Below are 26,844 nucleotides of genomic sequence, written 5' to 3'. Positions count from 1 at the left end.
AAACTCAATTCGTGTTCAGATATTCAAACGACAAAGTAACAAAAATCAGAAAAGACAAAATTTTTGATTGACAAAGATTATCCATATTTTTACCCAATGATTCCTTTGATAACTATATTTTCAAAATAATTAAAGAAAATTTCATTACAAAATCGAATTACTGCATTGTATTTTAAGAATAAAAACCTCAAATCTCTAATATTAAGAGTTTTTCAAAAATATTTTAATAAAGGTTCTTTCATTTTATATATTACCGATACATTCTTGGAGGATGTAACAAACAATGACATCCAACAAGAAAAATGGAAGTATATCATGAAATCAAAACTTCAAAACTATAGAGGTATAAGCGAAAATATTGCTTCTAAAAAAGTCTTATTGGCCAAATTTGTAGAACGACATGAAAATATATGTCAACCTTGTCAAAATTAGATTTACGAGTAACACCCAAACAAATTAGTATTCAAACCTACTCCTATAGGCTATGAGCCCTTTGATCATATTTAGATAGTTACTTTCAAAACACATAATACGTTTTTTCTAACAATCTCCCCTAAATACTCAAACGGGCACTGAAATAAAAAATAAATTAATGATATACCTCAATCATTATGGCATACCAAGAAAAATAATATTAAACAGAAATCTCAACTCTAATAGTCCTTTGAAAAGATTCCACTCCATCTTACAGGAAATGCGAAAATTATTCAATTGATGATTTACACCATACCTTCCTATAACAATTCAACCCATAACGCTCTAAAATATACACCATTCCAAATCGTTAGAGGAAAACTTGATTATCGTAACCCTCTTGAATTAAGTGAAAAACCAATTTTCTCTAATTACATGCCAGAACACTCTGAAAACATTCAAGCAATGAATAATCAAATTCATGATTTTCTAACATATCAACAAAGCAGTACATTGAATAAACGGAACATAAATAGAAGCGAAAATATTACTTTTGATCGACTTCGATAAACCTTTATACGAAAAGAAACTCTCTAAAATTATCAAAATGTTGAACAAGTGGGAGAAAATCCCTACTCCCATTGAAGAAAACGGTTTTGTCATAAGCCAAAGTACAAGAAAAAATCATAAAAATGATATAAAACCATAACGTTTTTGTTTTCCAGATGATAAAGTTCTTTTTCCACTCTTGCTTTAATTAGCGGCTGCAATTCAAATAAAGGAAATTCAGAAAACATACGGAAAAGATAGGATAATCAAATTCCAGAAACTAATAAACTATTACAGTCTTTTCAGTAAAAAAGTAAACATAAAAAGTAGTATTGTATTGTTTTCCAATCCCGTTCACATTGTATAAAGTATATTCTATACCCATTCTTAACCAAACTATTATCTTACCCCATCTCTATGTATTACTTAAAAATACACAATGGTCAGTAACGGAAATATGTCCAGAAATAGAAGACATCTTCAATTGCAAGCAAGATTTGCTATTCAAAGATGATGCCGGCATTAACACTCTACTAACCACTTCAGAAAACCAGTGCTCTATTACTAAAGTACATTATAGAGAAACCGTGGTAGAAAAACTACGCGCAATTTTAGTGATTTCAGCTGGAAAAATAACTATCTGCAAATTAAACAATCTCTTTTTCATCGTAAAACCAAGTATCATGAAGTTATCTACCTGTCTTCTAGAAATTGATGGAAAAATAAATGAAAAAGAAAAGAAATTCGACCAACAATAAGTCTTAAATATTCCAATTTACCGTATATTTATCTGAAAAAAACTAACGAAACAATAACAAACCTATAAGTGCAAAGAATCAATTTTGAAGAAATAAAAAGTTCTCAAGTGGCTTAAAACAATATCCAGTTAGTCAAGCTTCACGAACAATAAAACATCCATCTTTATTGGCTATATTTGATTTCTGTTTTCATCATACTAGTTATTATAAATATTCTTTGGATGAAGAAAAATAAGCCCGCCTTTCCTGAAAATACGAAAAGGAACACAGAAAAACTGCGAACCCAGATATTCTGAACTTATGGAGGAACGAGTTAAGTGATTCAAAGTTGCCCTTATCACACTGGCGCATCATTATCATTTACTTACGAATTACTGTGAACTCATTAAGTTTATTATCACAATAAATTGTTTATACTTATGTCAGTTACATGTATTATCAACTTTAACCCCTTTAACATCTTCCATTCTTTATTATTCATCTTATAATTTATGTGATTGTACTCGTATTCAACCATAAATACCTTTATCTACTTTTGTAATTATTATTGCATAAGATAAAAATTAATAAGAAGTTTGTGAACTAATATAACGTTCTTAATAGTATAATATTCGTACAGTACGCCAGCCGGATTATTGAAACAAAAAGTAACTTCAATTTATTATTAAATTGTCAATTTACTTAATTCTTTAATTTAAAAACAGAGTTTGTGAATTGAGTTATTGTAGTGTCTATTCAGTATTAATTCCACCGACGGTTCCAGGAATTCCAATTTTATCAATGTGATCGATAGACAGCTTTTATAAAAAGTATATTATAAAGTACTTCCCTTAATAGCGAGGCGCTCTTAAGCAGTAATATCCTGAATCCACTCCCCAACGGCAAATTACAGTATTTTATGTTTAAAGCCACATTTTAGTAAAACTTCATCACTGTCTTGATGCTAGTATTAGTATAATTAGGAAAACTGCCTATTCTAGCTGTTTAATTTCTACGTATAAACTCTCAAAAAGTACTGTATCAACCATTTTCAGTATTTCGTATTTTCAATTATACAATTTTTATTACGATTACGTTAGCAAATTGCTGAAATTCATGATAATTGATATGTAAAATAATTTTTTTGGTTAGTGTGCAAGTCTTGATAGTTAAATTCTCACTTATCTATGGTAGAAAATCACTTATTTTTCCAACAAAACAATATAATATTACTGTGGCCCTAGAAGTTTGCATCGATAAAAACATAATTTATTACCTTTAAAATTTGATACATCCCTCAACTAATATACTGCGCTTAACCAGATTCACCGGATTAATTAGTTGAACTGCAAAGATTTTTATTTTTTAGACGAGCACCAATCTAGTTCACATAGGCTATCACATCCCTTTGAATTGATTTGGGTAGTAGAAATAAGTTTTTATTCTGTCACTTTGTATAATCGCAAATATTAACGAGATAAGATTTTGATTGTTTCTTAGAAAAATATATTCTGTAAATGGAAATATTTAGATTGGATTTTTACTAAGTTAATCCAAAATAATCCGAGAAGCTCTCTTCAATTATTTTTATTAACCATAAACAAAAAAGAAAATATCACATAAAAATCATCAAAAGTTTTTTTATCAAAAAAAAAACATTTTAAGAAGATTAGAGAATAAACTCAATTTTTTTACAGTTTGTGTATGGATATTTGGTATATTTTAATATTTTCCTCTATTACATTATAAAACCCTAATATATCCTTTACACATGTTAACAAACTGCCTGACTCCTTTATCCTTACAACAAAATCTAAAATCTCGTATTTGACATTGTGTATATCAATCAGAGTATTGAAAATGCAGTAAAATACAAAAATTTAACATATTATCATAATCAATTATCGTATGTTATAATTTTTAATAACTTAATTATCTCCTACATTTAGTTGGTCTAAAATTTAGCTCAACATTCACTGACGGGTCGGCTAGTATATATTTTTTCTACGACCGTGCGTTTTAACCCACTTTCCCGCACGCATTTTAGTTTTGAAAGTGTCACTTTCCCGCACTAGTGCGAGAAAGTGATATTCTTCAAACGAGAAACAAATATCAAAACTGGTTTGATATCAGTTGCTATGACAACCCAAGCGTGTAATTGTTACTAAAACGTCAAAGTTGTTCAAAACGTCTTGGAAGTGACCGAATAAGAAAAATCTTCTTTTAAATTAAACCACATTAAACCGAATCCGATACAATAATATTAATGGATTCATCCGACGAATAACTTCCCGAAGCCGTTTTGAAGGCTGCAAATGAAGCTAATTCCGAGCTGTTACCTGCCAAATCCAGACTAAGGTATGAGAAGCAATACGACCATTTTGTTACATGGTGTAAGGAGAAAGGAGCCAAAACTTATAAGGAAGAGGTATTTCTGGCGTATTTTTCAGACCTAAGTAAGGTTTTGAAATCTAATACATTATGGTCCCGCTATTCGATGGTAAAAAGTTTCTCTGTACTACAAATGACTTAAAACCGTTGCCGTCACCGTCATCGTCATTTTTATGCGACCTGCAACTGATGCCATCTTCACCGACGTCATCTACCTTCCAGTTGAAATCAAATAACTCCACTGGGCCGGCAATTCTTACTAGTCTACAGAATACAACAAATTGTGTTTTCAATATTAATATTTATAATAATTAATAGTTTTTAGTTAAAATTTTGTATATTATTATGTTTGTTGGAATAAAATAATTTTTGAAAAATGGGTTGGTATACTTTTTTGTATATACGGTCGTAGAAAAAATAATGTTCCTAACTCATGCGTAAAGTGTCTTTCCCGCACTTGACCGCTTGCCCAAACTCCGCTCCGCGTCGTTCGGGACAACTGCAGTCGCGTGCGGGAAAGTATCACTTTGCGCACTTGTTAGGAAAATAACTATTCTTACCAATTGGCAACAATTTTTTGTAACAGCATTTGTCGAATATGTCACTCAAAATTCCTAGCTTTATTTCAATGTGATGAATAGAGCCAAACAAGTATCATCACTATTCATAAAACCAGGTTATACAAATATCTCCCTATCAATTAATTGAGGTCAGAAAAACAATTTAATTATGAAGATTTATGACCCAACAAATTAGTCTCGAAACAAAAGAAGCAATAAAACTGTTTTATTTGGTCCATTGCCAGCGGGGGTTATTTGATTGTAATATCGGTTTATTCACTCAAACAACAGGGAGATATTTTTGCAATTGGCATTTTCCATACAACGACTTACATATTGATATTATAGACTTTTCTAATTAATTTTTATGATATTTTTAGAGAGTTTATGTGATTATCTTTGTTTATATTGAAAATATATTGAATTTTAGAATTTATAATTATATGGAATTTAGAAGATCAACTATTGTACGATACGAATACTACCGATAATTGTGTTCATACTTCTGAAAATTATGAAGCTCTCAAATTACAAACATATTGCGAACCTCAGTTAAATGAACCACACTCTGGTATCAGTCTCCCATTCTCACACTTTAACTACAGATTACATCTTCTATGCACATTGCAGAAATTCAATCAAACAGCAATAAACATAGTTAAAAAGAAATAATCAAACACTTCTTAAAACCTATAACAACAAACTATCAAATTCAAAATCATTCCCATTTGTTAAACAGGTCGGTCCAAAATGTGAAAATATGATCCATTAGAACTAATTAGCATTATATAGAACCACAGAAGTAATAAGTTCATAAATTTTTTGATAATAGCTCAGCTGAAAGTAGAGGAACCAACTATTGATATTCTCCCATGAACAGTAGATATAACCAGAACAGGAAGTTAATTTTTAATGGAGGGCTGCATGTGCCCAAAAATTCGAAAATGTGAAATAATTAAAAAATGGTGGACTTTAGGCATACGATGCCTCATATAAAGTTATATTGAAATTTTGCATAGATTCCAAAAATTTAATAAAAATAATAGCATTCTGCTTAAAATACCGAAGTTTGGGTCCACCCATAGAAGAATGTTCCAAGGGTCCAAGCTTGGCCCAGGCTTGGCCTAACTATGTAGAACTCTGGGCCAAGCTTGTAAGCCAGGCTTGGCCCAGTCTTGGTAAAACTCTGGAGTGATAACTATGGACCAAACTTGTTCGCCAAGACTGGACCAAGCTTGGTCGCCAAGACTGGGCCATGCTTAAATGCCAGGGCTGAGCAAAGCTTAAATGCCGGGACAGAAATACCAAGACTTATTAATTACATAACTTTTGCTTCTTTATCGTTGTTAATTTTTTATTCAATATGATTTTAAAAACAAGCAAACATAAATTCTCATATTTAATCTTACTCTTACTGTACCACTATCGTTAACCTTACTTACAGAACTGATGATGTCCACACTTAAATTATTGAAGCTTTGCCCGTTCACAATTGAGTTTGTTTTTTCTCTATTCAAAGCACGCCATCTTTGAACTCGAAGATACGCATCAGACATGGTTACTTTTAGTAGTAATAAATAATAAAAAATGTGATAAGAAGCACACACACTGAATAAACTAGAGATTGAATTGATCAGATCCATGATAAAAAAAGTATGGCTGCCGACGGGGTGTTGGGCGAAAATACTCGAACCACGCACTATGTGACCGAACAGCCGAACCTTGGGCCCCCAATGAATAGCCAAGGCTGGGTTAACAAGGAAGCCTGGATTGTCAATTGATGACCAAGGCTGGGATATCAAGACTTAGCCCAAGCTTTGGTAATCATTGGTATAGCCAAGGCTGTGTCAACCAACCTTGGCCCGAGTCTGGGTAATCATTGGTATGGCCGAAGCTAAGGTAAGTAGCCTGGCCCACGCATGGGCCAATACAGTTACGACGAAGCTAGGCTTCCCAGGACTGACCCAGGTTTGGCCCCTTTGTCAACTCTGGGGTTTCTTGTATGGGCACTTCCGGTATAACCGAAAGTTGCAGAAAACTGAAATTATTTTAAATGAAACGAGCATTTCGGATAACCCATAAAAGCAAATTTTCAGAACACTAGTCGCAGTACTTTTTCTATCTTATGAATGTTAACCATTTCTAAAAATTCCCTTCCAAACATTTTAGAATCTTTATAATTGAATGTATGTTTTTTTGATATTTCATGGTTCGTTAATACAGTTTCATTTTTTTATCGTATTGATGACCTTCTAGTCTATTTTCTAAACATTGAGAGGTCTGCCCTATGTAGGCAGCGTCACAGTTAGTACAAATCTCTTGATATATAATATTACTTCTTTTATTTTTTGGTGTTTTAGATTTTTAATTCAGTGAAATATTTGGATTACATATTATATCTTTTATGACATACTAATATTATATATATTAAAGTAATTAGATAGTTGTTGGGAAAGCCCTTGTACATATGGTAAGGAAAAATGTTTTTTTATGTTTTGTTTTTTAATTGATTGTAGTATCTGTTAATCCTTTTATATATATTATATATAATTATTTTCATTCAACGCATTTTTTACTTTTTGAATAGCTAAGCATCTAAACGAATATTTTCGATGCAGCTTATTCCTCATACAACTCGGATAGATATATGCTGAAAAACTAGAATAAATTTCACATTGGTTAATACTCAGTGATTAGAACGCCCAACTTATAAGGCTATCAACATCAATAAATCAAAGATACTGCTTTATAAGAGGTTCCTATCTGTGTCGAAGGCTGATACATCGTTCTCATTATTTATGATCCTATTCTGACTACAACAATTTCTTGGTATAGATTAAGTTATACTTGCAGTAACAACAATCCAATCGTCATTGAGAGCTAGAGAAAAACAAAAAACAATAATGGATTTCATCCAATCGAACAATATTCAATACCACAACTGCAAATTATATGTATAATGATAGGTTAGACAACAACAGGCAGAATATTATTTAGATTTTGTATTATCTAAGAAGCAGCAGTAGTATCGTTCGGAAGAACTTTGTATTTATTTGTAATTAAATCAGCAATATAGTTTTTCATAGATCTAATATGTTCAACTCAAGTCTTGGAGAGAATGCATATCTGCAGCCAAATCTAAAACAACCATAATGAAAATATGGGATTTGAAATATTTGGATTGTAAAAACAACGTGATGAGTTAACGTTGAGGTAACATTGACACATATGACGTCATCCTAAAAAACTACAACTACCTTTGAGGTCACAATCATAAACCGATGTTTTAGTTGTTTTAGACAAAAAGAAAACTATTAAAGATCTTGTTTCAAAAACTAAAGAATTTGTTGATGAAATGTGAACTCAAAAGACAAGATTTACTTTCTTGAAAAAGTAGCACTTTATATTATCGAACAGGAAGATATAGCCAACTACGTAAACATAAGTAAAAATTCTAGATTAATTTATTCGTCGACCTTCTTTACATGGTTACACTGATGCAGCCAATTGAAATCAATTTAGATTTTTATTATAATTCTACCCGTCAACATTTTCAATTATAACTCTTAAGTCCACTATACCTATCAATTTCTTAATTCTATATAAAATGATGATACAATATCGCTTCGTTTTGCAATAGGTATACCACGAATGTATCAATACAAGTGAATAATATATCTATCAATAATAAACTGTGTGAATATAACACCCAAATATATGAATTGGGGTAAATTGGAATTAATCCATGTTGGAAGTAGGTATAATATGCTACTCCTACTACCTTATGGAGGAAAAAAATGTCGGTCCATTAGAAGGTATAATCAGCTTTTCATGGCTTGACTGAGACATACAATCAACCCTACTAAGTGGTATTAATTTGAACAATTCAGCTTCCTAGGTAAGCGACGGAGAGACTTTGTTCCAACAGAATTTTATCTAGCGATATAACTTTCTGTTGCGAAATGCATAGGGCTCAATTAAAAAAATTAGAATTATAGTTCTCTAGAGAACTCAATTATAAAGGTGTTTTCTTTGAATGGTATACTACTTTAAAAGAAATTGGATATAATGCGATTAATTGAAAAAAATCTACTAAATTTTTTCCTTCTAAAATAACCTTGAAACTAGCTTGCCACATGCTAATACAAAAAAATTAATTTCTTCATAAAAAAAAACAAGTGAATTTTTCGTTTCCTTTCTTCTGTCATTCGATATTAAAATAGAACATATATATTAATCCACTTCCATTTGTGGTCAAAAACACTTTTTTGGCTCTTTCATAAACAATAGCCAACCATAACAGAAGCTTAAACTCCATGAAATGGAATTTTAAGCCAGGTACGCTGTAACATGTCGCCTGTTATTGTACTAAAAGTTTGTGTAATGTGGCGTTTCAAGTCATCAATGTCTTTAACCGGTGTCCGGTAAACAATCTTTTTTAGATAACCCCACAAGAAGAAGTCGAGGGAAGTTATGTCCGGAGACCTTGGTGGCCATGGAATTGAGCCATCCCGTCCAATCCATCGGTTGGAAAAAGTTTCGTTGAGGTGTTCCCGAACTGCTGTCAATCAGTGTGGTGGTGCACCATCCTGTGGGAAGTATACAATCAGCTTTAATTCTTCCAATCGAGGAAGAGCAATGTTTTCAAGCCAGTAACTGTGGTTTATATGAAGAAGAAAGGACCAATAATTTTGTTGTGCATAAGCCCACATCACACATTAACCTTTGGGCTGTCTCGTTGAAGCTCGACTACTGCATGTGGGGTTTCAGAACCCCAAATTCGTACGATGTGGCAGTTTATGACACATGGAACGTAGCCTCATCACTGAAACACACCTTTTGCGAGAAATCTTCATCATGCTCAATACGTTGTAACATGTCTACGACAAATTCCACACATTTTGGTAAATCTGTTGGTAACAGTGCCTGCAGCAACTGTACCTTCTAGGCATACAGACGCAACTGTTTATGAAGAACCCTGTGAATTGTGGTTGTAGGCATTTAGAGTTGCTATGAAGCCTGACGAATTAAAATTTTCGGATTGTACTGAAATGTTTGCCGTATTCGCTCCACATTTTCTGGACTTGTGCTAGGTCGTCCGGCACCATTTTTAAGCAATACTGATCCGGTGCTCATTAAGCATGTTTGCCATACATGGATGGAGGATCTGGATAGTGGGTCTTTTTGGAAGTTTTTCCTGAAGTTCCGTTGAACCTGTGTATCTGATGTCGTCTCTATGAACCATGACACGCATTGAGCTTACTGTTGTGGTTTTCACATCTTCGCTTATAACTAGTCGGCCTATTGAAAAAAGAACTTTATTAGTTCCAGTCATACATGCAAAAGACAGAATATAAATATTTTGTTTATGTTCGAAGTTATGAATTTTGGAAGTTGTAAAGATAATTTTGGAACACCCTGTATGTTTGCTATTTAGCTTATCTGTTGAGTGATATTGCCGACTTATACATTGTAGAAATAAAAATATTTATGCTATTAAGTACAAACCAGAAATTTAGTTTTAAACTAAACTGTACTTGAAAGCCAACCAACTACTACAAAATTTTGATAACCACAAATTTTCAAGTCTACTTATACAAAATCTTGATATTTAAAGGATTTTTAAAACAAAATATACACTCAACAAAATAAAAATCTAAAGTAGTAAAGTAGTGAAAACGCAAGCTATACGAACACATACTCCAACTAGTTTTGCAATTGATTTATAAGTACAATATGTACCATTCATTGGTTCTTCTTCATTATTTCTATCATTATGGTAAAATGTTTACTTAAATCGTAAAATTACTCATTTTGTTCTTAAAAACTCGTTCATATTTCTGTGTATCGTCCCCTACAATTTCATAAATTCTCATATTTGTATAGCCGTCGCCATCTCTTGGAAAGTAGAATTAATTCTTCTATTTAAAAATACGAATACACTGAGAATCCTCTACTTACGATCAAAATGTATTTTGTGTTGCCTATAAAAAGGATTTACTTTATTAATAATAATTTTAGGATTATTTATCAAATATCAACATTTTCATTTTAATAACAAAAATCAATTTGGACAAACATATATTTTGAGTAGTTATTTCAGGAAATTGCATAGTTGTTAGTAAATGGTTTTTATCCAAAATATTGACACGTATATTAAAATAATGTAAGAAAAAAATAATATATCATCATGAATTACTAACCAAAGATCAAAATCAATCCCCATATTGTATTCGGTAATAATAATTTCTTGATGATAAAAAATATGTGTTAATTTTGTATAGAATAAACTACATCCGGTTTCATTATACAATTTAAGGAAGCTTTAAATTAAAGTTCCCATCAAATTAAGCTATGCGTTTCATAATTGCCATTTAGCCTAAATGTTCTTTCAATTTAAATTTAAGAAAAGTCAGAAATTTTTCATTTTAGGACATTAAAGTCTCTTTTATTGGCAAACGTGAAATGTAAACATAGGACACGTTTTAATTCTAAGCTGACACGGGCGTCTTTTCAATAAGTTTAAAAAATATATCCACTATTTGAAAATATATAACAACTCGTAGGACGTGCACCGGATGCAGTCCAATCAGATGATTCCGGAGTGAAGTGATGGATCCATATTTCAGCCATTGTCAAATATCAATGCAAATAATTTGATTTATTACGTGAAAACATGACCAAACACTGTTCTTAATCATCAACACGTTATTGTTTTTAATTGGCTGTGCGAAAACACGGCATTCACATTGAAAAAAGCTTTCTTTTGGTCAAATATTCAAGCATAATTGTGAACACACTGCCTTCGGATATCTTTACAGCCTTGGCTATATCAGACAATTTCAATTTACGATTAGATATAACCAATTTGTGAACTTTTTTGATGTTTACTGGAGTAACCACCTCAATTCGACGACCAGAACGTTCACCATCATCGTTGTCTGTACGATCACGTTTAAATTCAGTAAACCAATAACAAATGGTTCTTTTTTATGGAGCAGAGTCCGGATAACACTTTTGAAGCCTTTACTGAGTATCTTTCTTATCAAGAAGCAATGATAATTTAACGAACGAAATTGTTTTGAATCCATTGTTTTGAAAATAACCAAATTAGCTTCACTTAAATGGCTGTCATTTATCAGTCTAATCGAAATGTCATGAAATTTTACACATAGTCTTTGGAAAGTTGGTACTTCATAAACGTTTCATAAACGTCATATGGATTTTACAATGGCAGCGCCATCTGTGTGTCAATCGCACGACTTATTGTAATATGTTGGGTTTTAATTTTGCGTACCTAACGATGTGATCTCAACTACTATTAATTCAACTGAAATGTACACTGTTTTTTGTTTGGCAACGTTCCGATGTTGTTTTGTATTTAAAGTTGTTGTGTGAGACTTCCTTTATGGTATTATAAGTACTATTTTTGCCAATATTCTCTTAATTTACTTTTATTGGCTTGTTCATATCAAATATAAGTAGTTTTATGTATATGTTAATCTTACCAGTGGATTTCTATTAAAATTATTATAAGTTTAAACTTTTTTCTCCTGTAAGGTAGACAACTCCAACTACCAAGCTACAGTATTCGTAGTTGCCTCGTTCTTAAAAGATTTCAACTTCACTTCGACCATTGAACAAGTAACAACAATTTTGAAATAAACTCTTGTATAAAAAAGACTGCTGGTTGGTTGGCGAAGTTTTGTTGAAAACAACTCTCTGAAGTTTTGGTGAACGGAAGGATCTAAGGTGAGTATATCTCCCTGAAAATTCATTCATAGTCATTCTGTTTTTCTGTGACGTATACTGGATTATTTTTATCATACCTACAACTACAACAGTATAATTACGAATTCTATAAACCCTCTCGTATTTGATAAATAATACATCTCAACATTGATTATTTAACAAGTCTGTGAAAGTACCTCGTGCGTAAACAAACATAAATAACTATTTTATCAATCTTAGCAAATCGCCAAATATATGATCAGCACTCTTTAGATGAATAATTATGTTTGACCTTCGATATTTATGTGTGGTCTAGCAAATGTCAACATAAATATGTTGTTTTTATTTATAACTACCAGTTAATAACACACAGTAACATCACAATTTAAAAATCACAACAGTCAACGCGGCTATTTGAACTATGCGTACCAGCAAAAGCTGGCGAACAAAATATCTAATCGTTATCTACAGTGAATTATAGAATTAAATTTTAGTCATATGATGAATCTTGAGATATGCCTAAAATATTGTGAATGATAGATCATACTATCACTTTTGTATGTGTTGAAAGTAATATCAGAATAGAACAAAGTCTAATTTTTCTTTGAATCAAAATCTGCTATGCCGTGACGAATAGTAAATTACATCTCATTTAAAAAACGTGATGTTCGCGAGGGGAAGTTGAGATGGCTTGACTGTTGTCGTTTTCAGTTTGGATTACAGACCCCGAATGGTTGGACATGTCGATTTGCTCCCTGTATGTGCGAACTATCAAAGATTTCGTACAGGAAAAAAATCAGACACCGCAACATCACGTGCGTCGAGGAAATTGTAGGTGAGAAACTAAAAAATTATGAAAACATCGAAAATACTGTGTACAGTCGTATATCGGGAATGTCTTGATGCCACCTCACCTTTTGCCAATATGACCGGTGTCACTATCAGTCACTTTCACTGTAAAACAGTTTGCAAAATCTAACTCAACCCCTATGTTATCTATCCTATCAATGGCGCAATTCTCAAGAGCACCAAAATAGTGATACCAGCTAAAAGATTCTCTATATATAAAAGGTCTAGTCACCTATGCCATTAGTTGGCTTAAAGCCACTAGTGAAAGTGCTCATAGTGTTTAGGTGTTTGGGAAAGACTCATAAACATTCTCATCTCCTTAGAAGGGGGATCAATATCTCAATAATGGATATCAAAATACGGTTGAAGAAGTTGAACATAGTTTATTTGTGAAAAATTCGATTGATGGTAATATTGTCATATAAATTTGTTTTATTATGTTTTAGTAAATAGCTGAAAATCTATTACACAACTGAATTAGGGTCTCAATCATCTGTTAATTTCTGTAAAGCTATAAATATTACTTATCAATTTGGATCTACTAAATGAAATAAAAATTAAAGATGCAATTTGAAAAATTATTCTATAATAAAATGTTTGTAATCAATATAATATCGTTGGTTTTGCTTTTTTCTTATTTTTTTATTTGAAATTTGAAATTTTCGACAGTTCATTTTGCTCATTTTTCTTTATTTTCTTGAAAAAAGACTGAAATTCCAAGCAAGTACACACCGCTTTCTGTTTTTTGATCATGACAACATTTATACGATCTAATGCAGCACTTAGAATATATTACATATATATATGATATTTCAAATTATTCTATCAATCAACTTTCAAATTAATGACATTGAAGTTAGCAGCCGCTTCACAATTTTTTAATTTTTCTAATAAATGAATTTTCTCCAAAAAATTATTTAAAAAAATTGCATTTTTCATTTTCTAAATGTCAATTTGCTTTTGTAATTTTCTTTGACAAAATTTATTTGCTAAAAAATTTTTAAAATTATAAAATATTGCTGCTCCAAAATATTGCTGTTCTTGCTATTTGTCTTTTCACAGTCACATAAAAATATTATTTTTTAAAATTCGACATACGCCATTCATGAGAGGCGTTTTGGGGGCAACCCTTTATCATTGTGCTCGCAATACAACAGCGCTTATTTTTATCTTCAATTTATAGAATAAACCAATAAGAGCAAAATACCTGCTCATATCTTGCAGCCTAATAGTTAGGCAAGGTAAAATATAGGCAACCTTACGTTTGCATATTCTATAGGCTTTGTACTTACGGTTGCTGTACAATTTTCTCATTAAATTTCATAGTTCATAAGGTCTCCCTTCTTTTAACGCCGACCAAAGGCAACAGTTTGAAATTTAATTAATATGAATTTGTAGTGATGTTATCATTTATAACTGCTAGAGAGCTTTTCCAATATCTCTCTTACTTTGCTTGCCAAATGTAGAGCTTATAAAATTACTTTTTCATAATCACAACATCTCTCCTTTTATATTTTTTATTATTTAAAACAACTTCTATGAAATCCGTTCCGTTCAAAGTCGTAGTTTCTATTTATTTGGGAAACATAATTCCTATCCATGTTCCAATTTTTTTCTTACGTCATTTCTTTCCGCAGCTTTGAAGCAGCCAGCTTGGAGTAACCAAAAATCCACCTAAACCACCAACACCATCAATAGCATCTTTATTTTCTAACTACCGAATTGCAGACATAGTCTATAAGACATTCATATCCCTGACTAACAAAATAAAATACATGTGTGCCTGCACAATACTGTACCAAGGAAGATAGAAGAGAAGTCATTCTTTGCCGTTGTTGTTCTGTTTCCAGCCCTGCTCCAGAGGTTAATGCCCTGCCCTTTTTTATCAAGTTATTTCTTACATTTCTATGTCGCAATAACTTTTAAGCCAGTTGTTTGCTATACTTTCATGGTTTGGAAGGTCTTACATAATTCTGATTCATTGACGAATACTGGTAAACATCCAATTTATAGTGATTTATCCAATTATAAGATTGTTGCTATTGCCACTTACAGAATCAACATGTAAAAAATATTCCCTAAATTAGGTGCTTATTTTCACTTATCTTATAGTTATTTACACTATAGTTTTTTGTGTAGTTGCCTTATTTTGATAATAAAATAGGCGAATTTAGAATGACATTCAATTTCATTTTGATATTCAAATAATCCCAATAGTGTATAAAAAATACACGCTTGAAATATTTTCCATACGCTTTCACGTAAAAAACCACTTCCACATAGTTAGTTGTCATTAGGAGTGTCACGGCAGTTGTACAAAAAAACTATTTATCTCTGAACTTTATTTAATAGTTCTGCATCGTAACTTGTAGTTCTTATAAAACCCAACACCTACTCAATACTGGTGTATTGGGTCATTATAGAGAAGTTAATTCTCGCCGATTTGGTAGATCTTAATCAAGATCAAAATCTGATAACAGATTTAATATTTTAGCAATTACTGATTGGTTCACTCAATTTGGTCTTGTTTTTTCAATGTCACAGACAACTCCTATGAGTATTGTAAAGTTTTCCTGCTCTTTGGTTCACAGATTTTTCTGTTGACACCTGGTATTGTTTTCACTTTTTCTGTATGTATATTCTGTGGCAGTGTAAATTATTACAACCCTAAGATGTTACCTTTATTCGTCTCATATTCCTTTCGTTAGACAAAGTTGCACAAGCAATTAGAGCCACGAAACATAATGTTACCGGTTAGTACTCAGCTTTTCAAATTTTTGCTCAAAGCGCTCCGTGGTGATTTTTGAAATTGCGAGTAAGACAATTAACATTGGTGCTAAATTACAACTAACCAATGTTAACACATATTAAACATTTTGTAGAAATCCAAATCTAATTAAAAATCTGATACGAAAAAAATGCAAAACTTAACATTTTTTATGCAGGCGACCAAAAAAATTACGATATTTTATCCATGTCCAATAATTTTGAAGCATAATTTCCTTCAACATGCATACATTGTATAAAAAAAAATTCCCAAATTAGTTTATAATTTAAGAGATATTTCTGGAAATGACCTGAACAACTGACATCTTTCAGATTTAAAGTATCATTCTATTGACATAGATGAAAATTTTTCTGATCAAGTTCCTCAGATCAACATTTTACCTATACAGATTTATATAGTAATAAGTATAATGTGCGAATTAGATCATGATTACTAATTAATTCAGTGTTTTTTTATTTAGATCTCTCAATAATGATACTAAGCATATTTTTTTCCATTTAATAGCAAATTATATCATGAGCATAGTGAATATCAGATTATTTTATAGCCAACAACAAGATAAGGTAATAAATACAGACATCTCCATCTAGTAGATCCTACTATTTTGTTTTTTGTCGTTTATTTTTACAATATCTTCGCAATGTATCTTCACATTTTCAGTATAATGTTATTCTATATACCTTCCAGTCATTCTACTTTCCTATAAGCTTTTCTCTTATCTTTGTTACTGCTCATCACGAGTATTTACTCGCTCCTCTCCTATTTTTTATTTATCTTGTGCTTATGCGTCTGCTTGTGATCTCATTGTCCTTCTACAAATTTACTTTAGTTCGTTTTGATCTTATGCATAATGTTTGTAATTCATATATTGTTTTACAATAGTCCTGTCTTTCGATTATTATTGATGCTTTTTTTGGAAAAATACTAAAAAATTACATTGATCTGGTGTGTTCAATAGATATCGCTCGATTTAATTCTCACTAGAATATGATTTGCTTTCCTACTTACTTTAGAGGTACAGTATCCTCTTTGCTGAGATATATCACTATGAAATTCCAACCATTGCAATATAAAAAATTTGTCTGTTCACAAAAATTCATCAAATTCCGTTTTTTCCGGTTATTTCACGGGCGTAGCCAGGATTTAGAGTTTAGCCAGGGTTTCTTTTGAAGTAAATAAAACAACAAAAATATAGTTACATGAAATTTAATATCTATATATTCATCGGAAAAAATTAGGACATAGGTATTCATAAAGTTCCTAACTTTAAATGAAATGGTTAAATTAATTTCGTTCTCTGCACTAAATCTAAAACCATTAAAGAAGAAATCTTCGGCTTTTGCTTTTACATATATCCACTATTTCATCTGCATGAGTTTTATGAGAGCCTAATCATTAAGTCTGTTTTCACTTGTAGCGTTTCGTAAATAGTTTTTCAGTCTCCTTAGGCTCGAGAACGATCTTTCTGGGGAAGCAGTGTATGCAGGAATGGTAACCAAAATTTAGTGTAATGTGTAAATATTAGGATAAAGGTTTTTATCGCATATATGTAGGAAATTCAAACTAGATTTCGGGGTAGGCGAGATACTTGTCATCACTGTTTTCCATACTTCAAGTTCTGCTTTAACCACTGATATGTTGCTTTCAAGAAGCAGTGACGAGTACATGGAAATTTCTTCTTCAATTTCAGAACTAGCAGTAAAATGTGAAGGTAGCACACCAGATAATGTTGATACTACTACTTTACGATATTTGGTAAACCTTTCAACCAATTGTTGAATTGTATGATTAAGAAATGGAATGAACAAATTAATTTTGTAATACGTGTACACATCCAATGCAGGAATGTTCACTCTATTTAATTGTCCGAAGACCACCATTTTCTTCCAGTGAATCCTTTGCATCTTCATGTGCTGTTTTTCAGGAGTTGTAAGACATCAATAACATCATCTACATGTTTAAATGCCGTGTTCATATCGATGTCAATTGTTTGTAATTGTTTTGCGACAATGTATAGCAACTTTTTGAAGAATCACTAAACACATCACAAAATTCGAAGATCGAAACGTACTTAGTAATTGGGCGACTTGTTGCGATGTTTCCTTATTTTGATTAAATTGGAGTTTTTCGAGAACATTCACAATCGCTGAATAAATTTTCCTGAATCTTATAATAGCTTCATGTTGGTTGACCCACTGACGGGTAGTAGCTCTTCAAGCTCTTAAATTTTTTCTTTCAAAAAAGCAGTGCGTTGACTAGAATGTCGGAAGTAGGGATCAACAGACTGCACAATCCCAATGCAATTTCTTTCATTTGCAAATGAACATGAAACGGCGATAGCAAAGTTGAGAGAGTGTGCACTACAGTGTACATAAAGAGCAAAAGGGCATTCTTGGCGAACATAAGCTTGGACACCGTGCAAATATTCACTCATAGCCCCATCGTAATCTTGACTAACTACATGAGAACATTCAAGTCCATGCTTTTTGAGAGTAGTATTAATAAGATTTGCGAGAACGGATTCTGAAACATCAACAGTTGGAATGTACTCAAGGAACATCTCTTTAAGTCTATGGTGTCATCTGTCAAATCAACCTATCGAATATATAACGAGACTTGTTCTACACGTCCGATGTCGGTTGTTTCGTCAGCCAGAATCGTAAATAGTTTGGCTTTCTTTACTTCTTCAATTATTTTATGTTGAATCAATTCATCACAAATGTCAATTATTCCATTTTGGATCTGAGAGCTTGTGTACAGCGCATTCTTCTATGAAATATTCAAATTCTCAGCCAGATCTTTATCTCCAGACTCAGCCGCAAACCGTAACAGGGCTCTAAAATTACCATCATTCTGCAGTGGTTATTCAGGTACTAGTACTAGTACTAATTTGTATGCGCCCCTTGTCTGCCGCAAAAAATCTATTGCTTTTACGATGGTGATTAGTTTTTTTCGATTCTCCTCTTGTTGCCTCTTTCTTTCAGAAGACCGGAAAAGCCTGCGAAGACATTACTTTTAGAAAATTATCTGCCAGTTCTGAATTTCGCTTGTGGTATCCCGATTTCGCGTGAGCTTCAAATATTTCTAAAGCATTTTTCCATTCACAAGAAGGTTCGGTTACCAGCTGGCCGATCCTTTGATGCAGTTACCTTCATCAAGCGAACGTCCCATTACCACGCAAACTTTGCAGTATGTTCGACTTTTATATTCCGAATATGAGAACCAGGGCAATCACTCCATCCATTTAAATTGAAAGCGCAAGTTTCGTTTTGTGGAAATAGGAAACTTATAATCTCTGGGTGGTTTCCGCGGCTTTTTTAAAATTTGGACTTTAATATATTCATCCAACATTTTTTCTTGATTCGCGAAAAAACCCATATCCAAATTATCTACTGTTGTAAAAGAAGAGGTAACAGGCATGCTGGCCTGTTGCAGTCTAGATGCAGATTCGGCAGTTGAAGGTATCGAATACGGCACCAGCGACATGGCATCGATTTCGATATTACCGTATTGTGATTAAGGTCGAGGACCCGCTTGTCATGGCAATCTTCTTATCAGCATGCAAGGTAGCTGAAGCTTCCATAGCTAAATCCAAATTTGTTTCTTTATTAGAAACCCCTTGACTACACCACTATTCCAGTAGTCTATACCTTTAAGTTTATCACCTTTAAGTTTATTTTTGCCCTCCATTTTTCGACAGTAATAATGAATCACGTATGTATCCTTAACACGGTCACCGAATAACACTGCACTAAAATTACTCACTTACATCGTATACTTAACTCTCTTCACTGCTTGTTCACTACTTTTCCCTTTTATTCGCTTTGTTTCTATATAATAGAAAATAGTTAGGCTACTCGACTAGAGATGACGTTACTATACGCAACGTCCACTAGTTCGGTTGCAACTGCGTCTGTTTCTCGTAAAATGATAGCGCTAGGCGCTATATATATATATATATATATATATATATATATATATATATATATATATATATATATATATATATATATATTCACTCCTCGTATTTTTTCAGTATAATATGGGAAATATTTTGCTTATTTTTGACTAAGCCTGTGGATTATTGCACTTGTTGAGTGAGTGACGGGGATTAACTTACCTATTTTCTTGTTTACTACAGAGTTTCTTGTTTTATTGTCATCACTTCTTAAAATTATTAATACTCTTTGGCAATAATGGTTGGCGCCATTCACAAAACAAATGTTGAAGAGTGAAGTCTCCCTGCAATAAACCTATTGAGTGTATAACATATTTGTAGACAAGGATTTTGAACCCAAAAAAAACTTTATTACCTTTACACACTCAACAAGAAAGCTTTTGTGTTTTCTGCTTAATAGGTCATTAAAATGGCTGGATTTATTGTACAACTCTTTTTATGTGATCTGATATTGAAACATCCACCTCATATATGAGTTTACTATATCTCATTATAAGGTTAAATCGTAATGCACATAAAAACAAAAAACATAGATAAGCATAACCACATCACATTTATTTTTAAGAGAAACAATGTTTTAGGCTGGTTTCCAACTGAATAACCTCAACCTTTTGGGAGCCAACACAACCTCTCACTATCTTAAATTGAAATCATCATATATAAAGGTATCAAAAATATTTTGTGAAATTATTTCAAGTCCTATTATGTAAAGGTTATTTTCGAAGCATTTTCAACACTTATATCCAATAAAATAAGAAACGATAATAAAATTCTTTTTAGAATGAAACTTTTTGTAGTCGTCCACGTTATCCCGTGGTAAAAGAGGAGCCTAGATGACGACGCCATTTTTAGCAGCAAAAATTATTAGAACATTAGTTTTGCGAGTCAAATGTAGTTCGTTATTTTTTATAATGGTGCTGATATTTCAACAATATCTGAAATTATTTTTACTTGAGGGAAATGTGGAAGTCTCGCTGCTAATGAATCGGTGTTAACAGATAAAGGAGAAACAAATGAAAATTATTCTTCCACATAATTTCGCAGTGCAGCACATCAAGTAGTATGTAAAATCCTCGAAGGACAACTAATACTAATATCAGATGAGCCCCACCAGAATATCCTAAACATGGATTCAATTAATTTGGGACGACAACATTGATTTCATATGTATGCGTTCTTCCTTTACAAATAGTTACAACCGTTAGATGTAGCTTTTATGCACCCATTCAATACATATCATGCATTAGAGGTTGGATCAGGGCTGAAAAATAATATCGTGGAAATGGTAACACGCTATTAGGTAGCCGAGTTATTGAGACAATCAGATTTGCTTGCTATGAGTATTAAGATGGCATGTGTTCAAAGAGAATAAATCCGCTGTTCAAATTAGCCATAAAAGAATGCCAACATCACTCAGAATTCATTAAGAAGTTAGTCCAATTGCACAACCAAAAAGTATATGTCTAGTAGTCTAGTATGACGTCTAGCAAAAATTAAAAATAAGATAACATATTCTCTGGAAATGGCTGTTCCTTTCATAGCACAAACAATAATTTCATAAAATATTAGTCTTGTACACGGTTTTCTCTAGCGTGTTTTAGTAAGAGAGCACAACCATCCACTACTGCTTTGATGACGGTAGCTTCGTATAATTCAGAGCTTTTTATGAGAGCCCTCGAGCTCTTTCATTGATTTTCATTCTATAGTGCAATAAATAGAAAGGTACCATTTAGATAGAACCGAGAGAGCTCTTATTCATACGATACAAGAGCACAGTCATGTATATGATATATTAATGTTTTCTATGAGATTATGGAGGATGAGCGGGATGTAAAAAAACATGAGTGTGACATTTTTTTTGACTTATTAATCATTGTTCCTTTCATACATCATTTCACTTGTTTTTTGCTTATTAATTTCTGTTTCTTTTTGAGTGCAAAAATCAATATTTTATGATAACTAGATGTTTCTAATATCCCACATATTCGATATTAGGAGTACATGCTATTCGATATATTAATAATTTTCATCAAGACAAAATTTCTTCTCTGACTGTATGTGTTGTCAAATAAAAATCATGATCCTTCCTTTACTGATTAACTAATACATGCAATGATATGTCGTGTTGTTTTATCTTCCTAAAGGAACATGCACTAAGTATCGATATGACCTCTTTGAATGGAGAAATGTTGCATTTGTCTTCTTCTTAATTAGAAGAGTAGTTTCTAATTATCGCTTAGATAGAAGACACGAAGTTAAATAACTCATACATTTGATGCACATAACAAACATTTTTCGATAAGATTATCTGCAGAATCTTTGTCGAAGTTCATAGCACAGAAGTAGTTATTTTCTTTTTTGAATAAATTATAGATGCTTCCCATGTTATTAGGGGTTTTATGAGACAAGCTGTCAACAATTCATTCATTTCTATTTTCGATTAATACGTAAATGACTCGAAAGTATTACTTATCTATTTTTTATTAACAGTTTACTATTGTAGTGCAAATATATGACCTATTTCTAAAAGAATAACATATACAGAGGTTGTCCAGGAACTTAATTGTGATTGATTAGAAAAGGTCCACATAATGTTATGATCTGTCTGGCGTAGATCGTAATTAAATATTAGTATCTAGGTTTTAAGCAATCAAAACAATTAAGTATACCAAGTTGAGAATGACATTCCACTAAATTCGTAAAATTTAAGAGAAATAATCAAATACTTGTTATGATCTGCTTTAGAATATTATTATTTTATACGTATATACTGGGTGTTCCTGAACTTGATGCAAAAAATTCGGTAGTAAAATAATGCTGTGACAAGAAAAAAAAATTTAATACGTCCCCTCATTTCTGAGTTATAGGCCATTAAAGTTGCGAAATCAGAACTTATATTTAAGTATATTTTCTAAATTATACATTCAAACATTAATATTTAATGGATGCTGTTTGACAAAATAAATTATTAATGCATATAAATTTTAGGTCTCTTCTGTTTTAAAATTCGTTTTCTTGATAGTTTTTAAAAGAAAGATAAATTTTGACGTTTCGACTTTTCTTTAAGTCTTTATCAAAATATGATAATGACACTGACAATTTGCTAATTTATAGATCGTTTTCATCATGAATATCAAAATAAGGATAAAATCAACTTAGAACTTTGTTCCAATAAGAAAAATTAATTTTTCCTTGGTTCCCATATCTCAAATATATAACAGTAATCAAGTAAATTTATTAGAATTTACAAAATAGAGCTATAAATTTCACTTAAATTATTTAGATCTTTTATTATCATTTATAGCTTTTTCGTTCTTATGAATTTCGTGTATTAGATTCCGTTTCAAGAATTTTTGAATCTTTATTATTGAATTTATGTTTTTTTGATATATCATGATTCATCAAGGCAGTTCTATAACATTCTGTTCTTTGGTATACGAAACTAACTTGATACTTTGGCTGATAGTTCTATCCAACTATCATATACTGAATTTAGATGCTTAGCTATTCAAAAGGCAAAAACTGCATTGAAAGAAAATAATTATTCGGAAAAAATGATAAATAACATATTCAAGAAAAAAATTAACAGACACTACAATCAATTAAAAAACAGAACAGAAACGAAACATCAAAACATAAAACATTTTTCCTTACCATATGTACAAGGACTTTTCCTACAATTATCGAATTATTTAAGTATAAGTCATAAAGGACATAATACATTATTCAAATATTCCACTAAATTAAAATATAAAATACCAAAAAACAAAAGAAGTAATATTATATATCAAGTGCCTTGTACTAATTGTGACGCTGTCTACATAGGGCAAACATCTCAGTATTTAGAAAATAGACTAAGAGGTCATCAATACGATAAATAAAAATAGAACTGCATTAATGAATCATGAAATATAAAAAAACATAAATTCAATTATAAAGATTCAAAAATTCTTGAAACGAAATCTGATATACGAAAAAGAGAATTTTTAGAAATAGCTCACATTCATAATAACGAAAAAGCTATATATGATAAAAAAGATCTAAATAAATTAAGTAAAATTTATAGCTCTATTTTGTACATCTAATAAAACTACAAATAATTTAATTCATTACTGCTATATATTTGAGATGTAGGTACCAAGGAAAAATTAATTTTTCTTATTAGAACAAAGTTCTAAGTTGTAGTAAGTAGTAGTTCTAAGTAAGTGGAGAACGGCTATTTTCATGTAAGCGCGCTGCTCACCAATGACTTACTTCACAGCCTTCGCTGCTCTCCTACCAGCTCCCATACGTAGATTTCTAGGAATTAGGCGGCCATAAGTCGAAGTTCCAATAATCGACTAATGACAAACAATTTTTTTCCTGGAATAGTAGACTACCTGACGAACAATAGCCAACCCCACCCACATCCCTAGACTGCGCGAGCGCGCTGCATTACTAGTCGAAACTTGATAGTCGCAGTTACTGCACGTGAAAGTTCTTGACGCCCTTTTCGTATATCATTTTCTTCGGTGAATATTTTATGTGTCGTGTCATATTTGCTTGTTTAAGTGATGGATGCCAAAGGTAAGCCTTTATTAAATTAATATGAAATTGTATTAAATATATTGTCAATAAATGACTTAATGAGCCGTCAATAATACCCTTTTTTAGAAATGTTTTTTCTTTATTTTTCAATTTCAATCGAAAGAAAACTTTACTTCCGCACGTTTCTGAGTTACATTTTTGAATTTCATTATATAGTATAAAGTCTTATAAAGAAAACTGCTTAAAATCAGCTGCTAGTTTTTGCTAGTTTCAAAAATAAACGAGTTTGAAATTTTTTTGACAAAAATAGGAAAAATCGGATTTTATGTTTTTGTGTTAATATTATTTTTTTATTGTTATAGGTTCACCTGGCTGCTCGGGGGTAAAAATGTTGACTCGTAAAGACCTCTTCGATAAAATGAACGAGCAACAATCATTATCGATAAATGAAAAAATTTAATATTTAGAAAATTATTTACTTGTGTGTTACGGGGACACAGAAGAACATAAAAATGTGATAAAAAAAAGTTTTCGTATTTTAAATGTGATTTGATAAAGAGGTGGTCTCGGACGTACAGAATACTTGAAAACTTTTTGGCGGCCAATAATTCTTGGTTGGAAGGAACATTTGAGATCCCCGTAGACACGCATCAAAGGCCAGGACGACCTACCAAATGTTTTACCGAATCTAGCGAAAGAACAAAGAGAAGAAAAACTGAAGGAGTCCGCGCATCTTACGACGAAGAAGTAATTGTTCACGCGGCACAAGTAATTTTACAAACAGAAGAAAAAAGAAACGCGTCTACTGTTTTAAAAGACATTACAAATTCTTCTGCGTCTGCCAGTGATTGTAAAAACAGACATTCAAAGTATAAAGAAATAGAGCCCCTTACTCCTCTGCAAGCACTGACAATGTTTGTTGAAGCCGATTTGACCAGAAGACAGTACGAAATTATTCGAGCGACGAACAAAAGATTCTATCCACATTATGAATTATTATTGAAGGTCAAAGAAGATTGCTACCCATTCAAGGAGTCATTACGAGTGACGTCTACCTGCGCTGCGCAGAAGGATACCTACAATCTTTGTTGGATCACACTGTAACCACATTATCCCTCTTCTTAGAAGAAGTCTTACTCACACTTGATGCCGTTGAAAGGAACTCGTTACTGTTAATCTGCAAATGGGGTTGTGACGGCTCTCAACAAGCCCAGTTTAAACAAAGACTCTCAAACTAAGATGAATCTAATATTTTTATAAGCTCATTTGTGCCTCTACGAATTGTTTTTGGGGAGGATAAAAGTAAAATCATGTGGCAAAATCCAACTCCATCTTCACCTAGATATTGCCGTCCAATAAGATCAAAAAAGAACAAATCAATTATGTAAAGAATAGTGTAAACTCATTAAACTTGACGAAAGTTGACCTCACTGGAGAGAATTTTTTTTTCAACATAGTTTTAAAATGACTATGGTTGACGGAAAGGTCTGCAATGCAGCTATAGACACCAAATCGACCAGCAGATGTTATATATGTGGAGCTGCATCAAAAGATTTTAATAATTTAACAAAAAAAATGATGTATGCCCTGAAGCTCTTGAATTTGGCCTTTCCGTATTACATGCAAGAATCCGGATATTCGAAAGTGTGCTGCATTTAGCATATAAATTGCCCGTGAAAACATATCGCCAGAGATGAACCGAAGAAGAAGAAAATTTAGAAAAGCAGAAGAAACTTGATATTCAACAAAGATTTAGAGAGGAGACAGGTCTCTTAGTCAATATGCCAAAAGTAACTTCGGAAACACTAGCGATGGAAATACAAGCAGAAGATTCTTTGAGAACCCTGAATTGGCTGCAGAAATCACTGGAATAAGTTATGATTTGATTATTAGATTAAAAGTGATATTAGAAGCCATATCAAGCGGCCATAAGATTGACGTAGCAAAATATGATAAGTACGCCATGGAAACTGCGAAACTAAATGTTGAGTTATATGGCTGGCATCCTATGACTCCAACGATGCATAAGGTCTTAATTCATGGAGCTTCAATAATAGAAAATTAGTTGTTGCCGATAGGGCAACTTTCGGAAGAAGCTGCTGAGGCCCGCAATAAACATTTTAGGTCTTATCGCCTAAACTTTGCTGGCAAGTTTTCGAGGGAAGAATGCTACTTAGATATTTATCATAGGTTACTGTTAACATCCGACCCATTCATTAGTTCCATGAAAAAGACCAAAAAAACCGCTTCAAAATTATTTTTGCCTGAGACAATGCAGCTATTAATTCCTGCTGAGCCAAACCAACCAATGGAAATGGATGAAAGCGGCGAAAATTTAAA

The 26,844-nt window shown here is 32.1% G+C and overlaps 1 protein-coding gene across 2 annotated transcripts in view; it reads left to right on the top strand.

Annotated features, from left to right (window-relative positions):
* The first annotated feature begins 12,049 nt into the window (after nt 1-12,049).
* The window catches only part of LOC130901543 (rho-related GTP-binding protein RhoU-like), a 134,478-nt gene continuing 119,683 nt past the window's right edge, over nt 12,050-26,844 (top strand). For both annotated transcript variants that reach the window (XM_057812995.1, XM_057812996.1), the window contains exon 1: nt 12,050-12,403. The gene's annotated coding sequence lies outside the window, so the exon portion shown is untranslated. The remainder of the gene's footprint in view (nt 12,404-26,844) is intronic.

Source organism: Diorhabda carinulata, chromosome X (genome assembly GCF_026250575.1).
Source record: "Diorhabda carinulata isolate Delta chromosome X, icDioCari1.1, whole genome shotgun sequence".
NCBI lineage: Eukaryota > Metazoa > Arthropoda > Insecta > Coleoptera > Chrysomelidae > Diorhabda > Diorhabda carinulata.
Note: the sequence above shows the minus strand (reverse complement) of the source record. Positions and strands in the feature narration are given on the sequence as shown.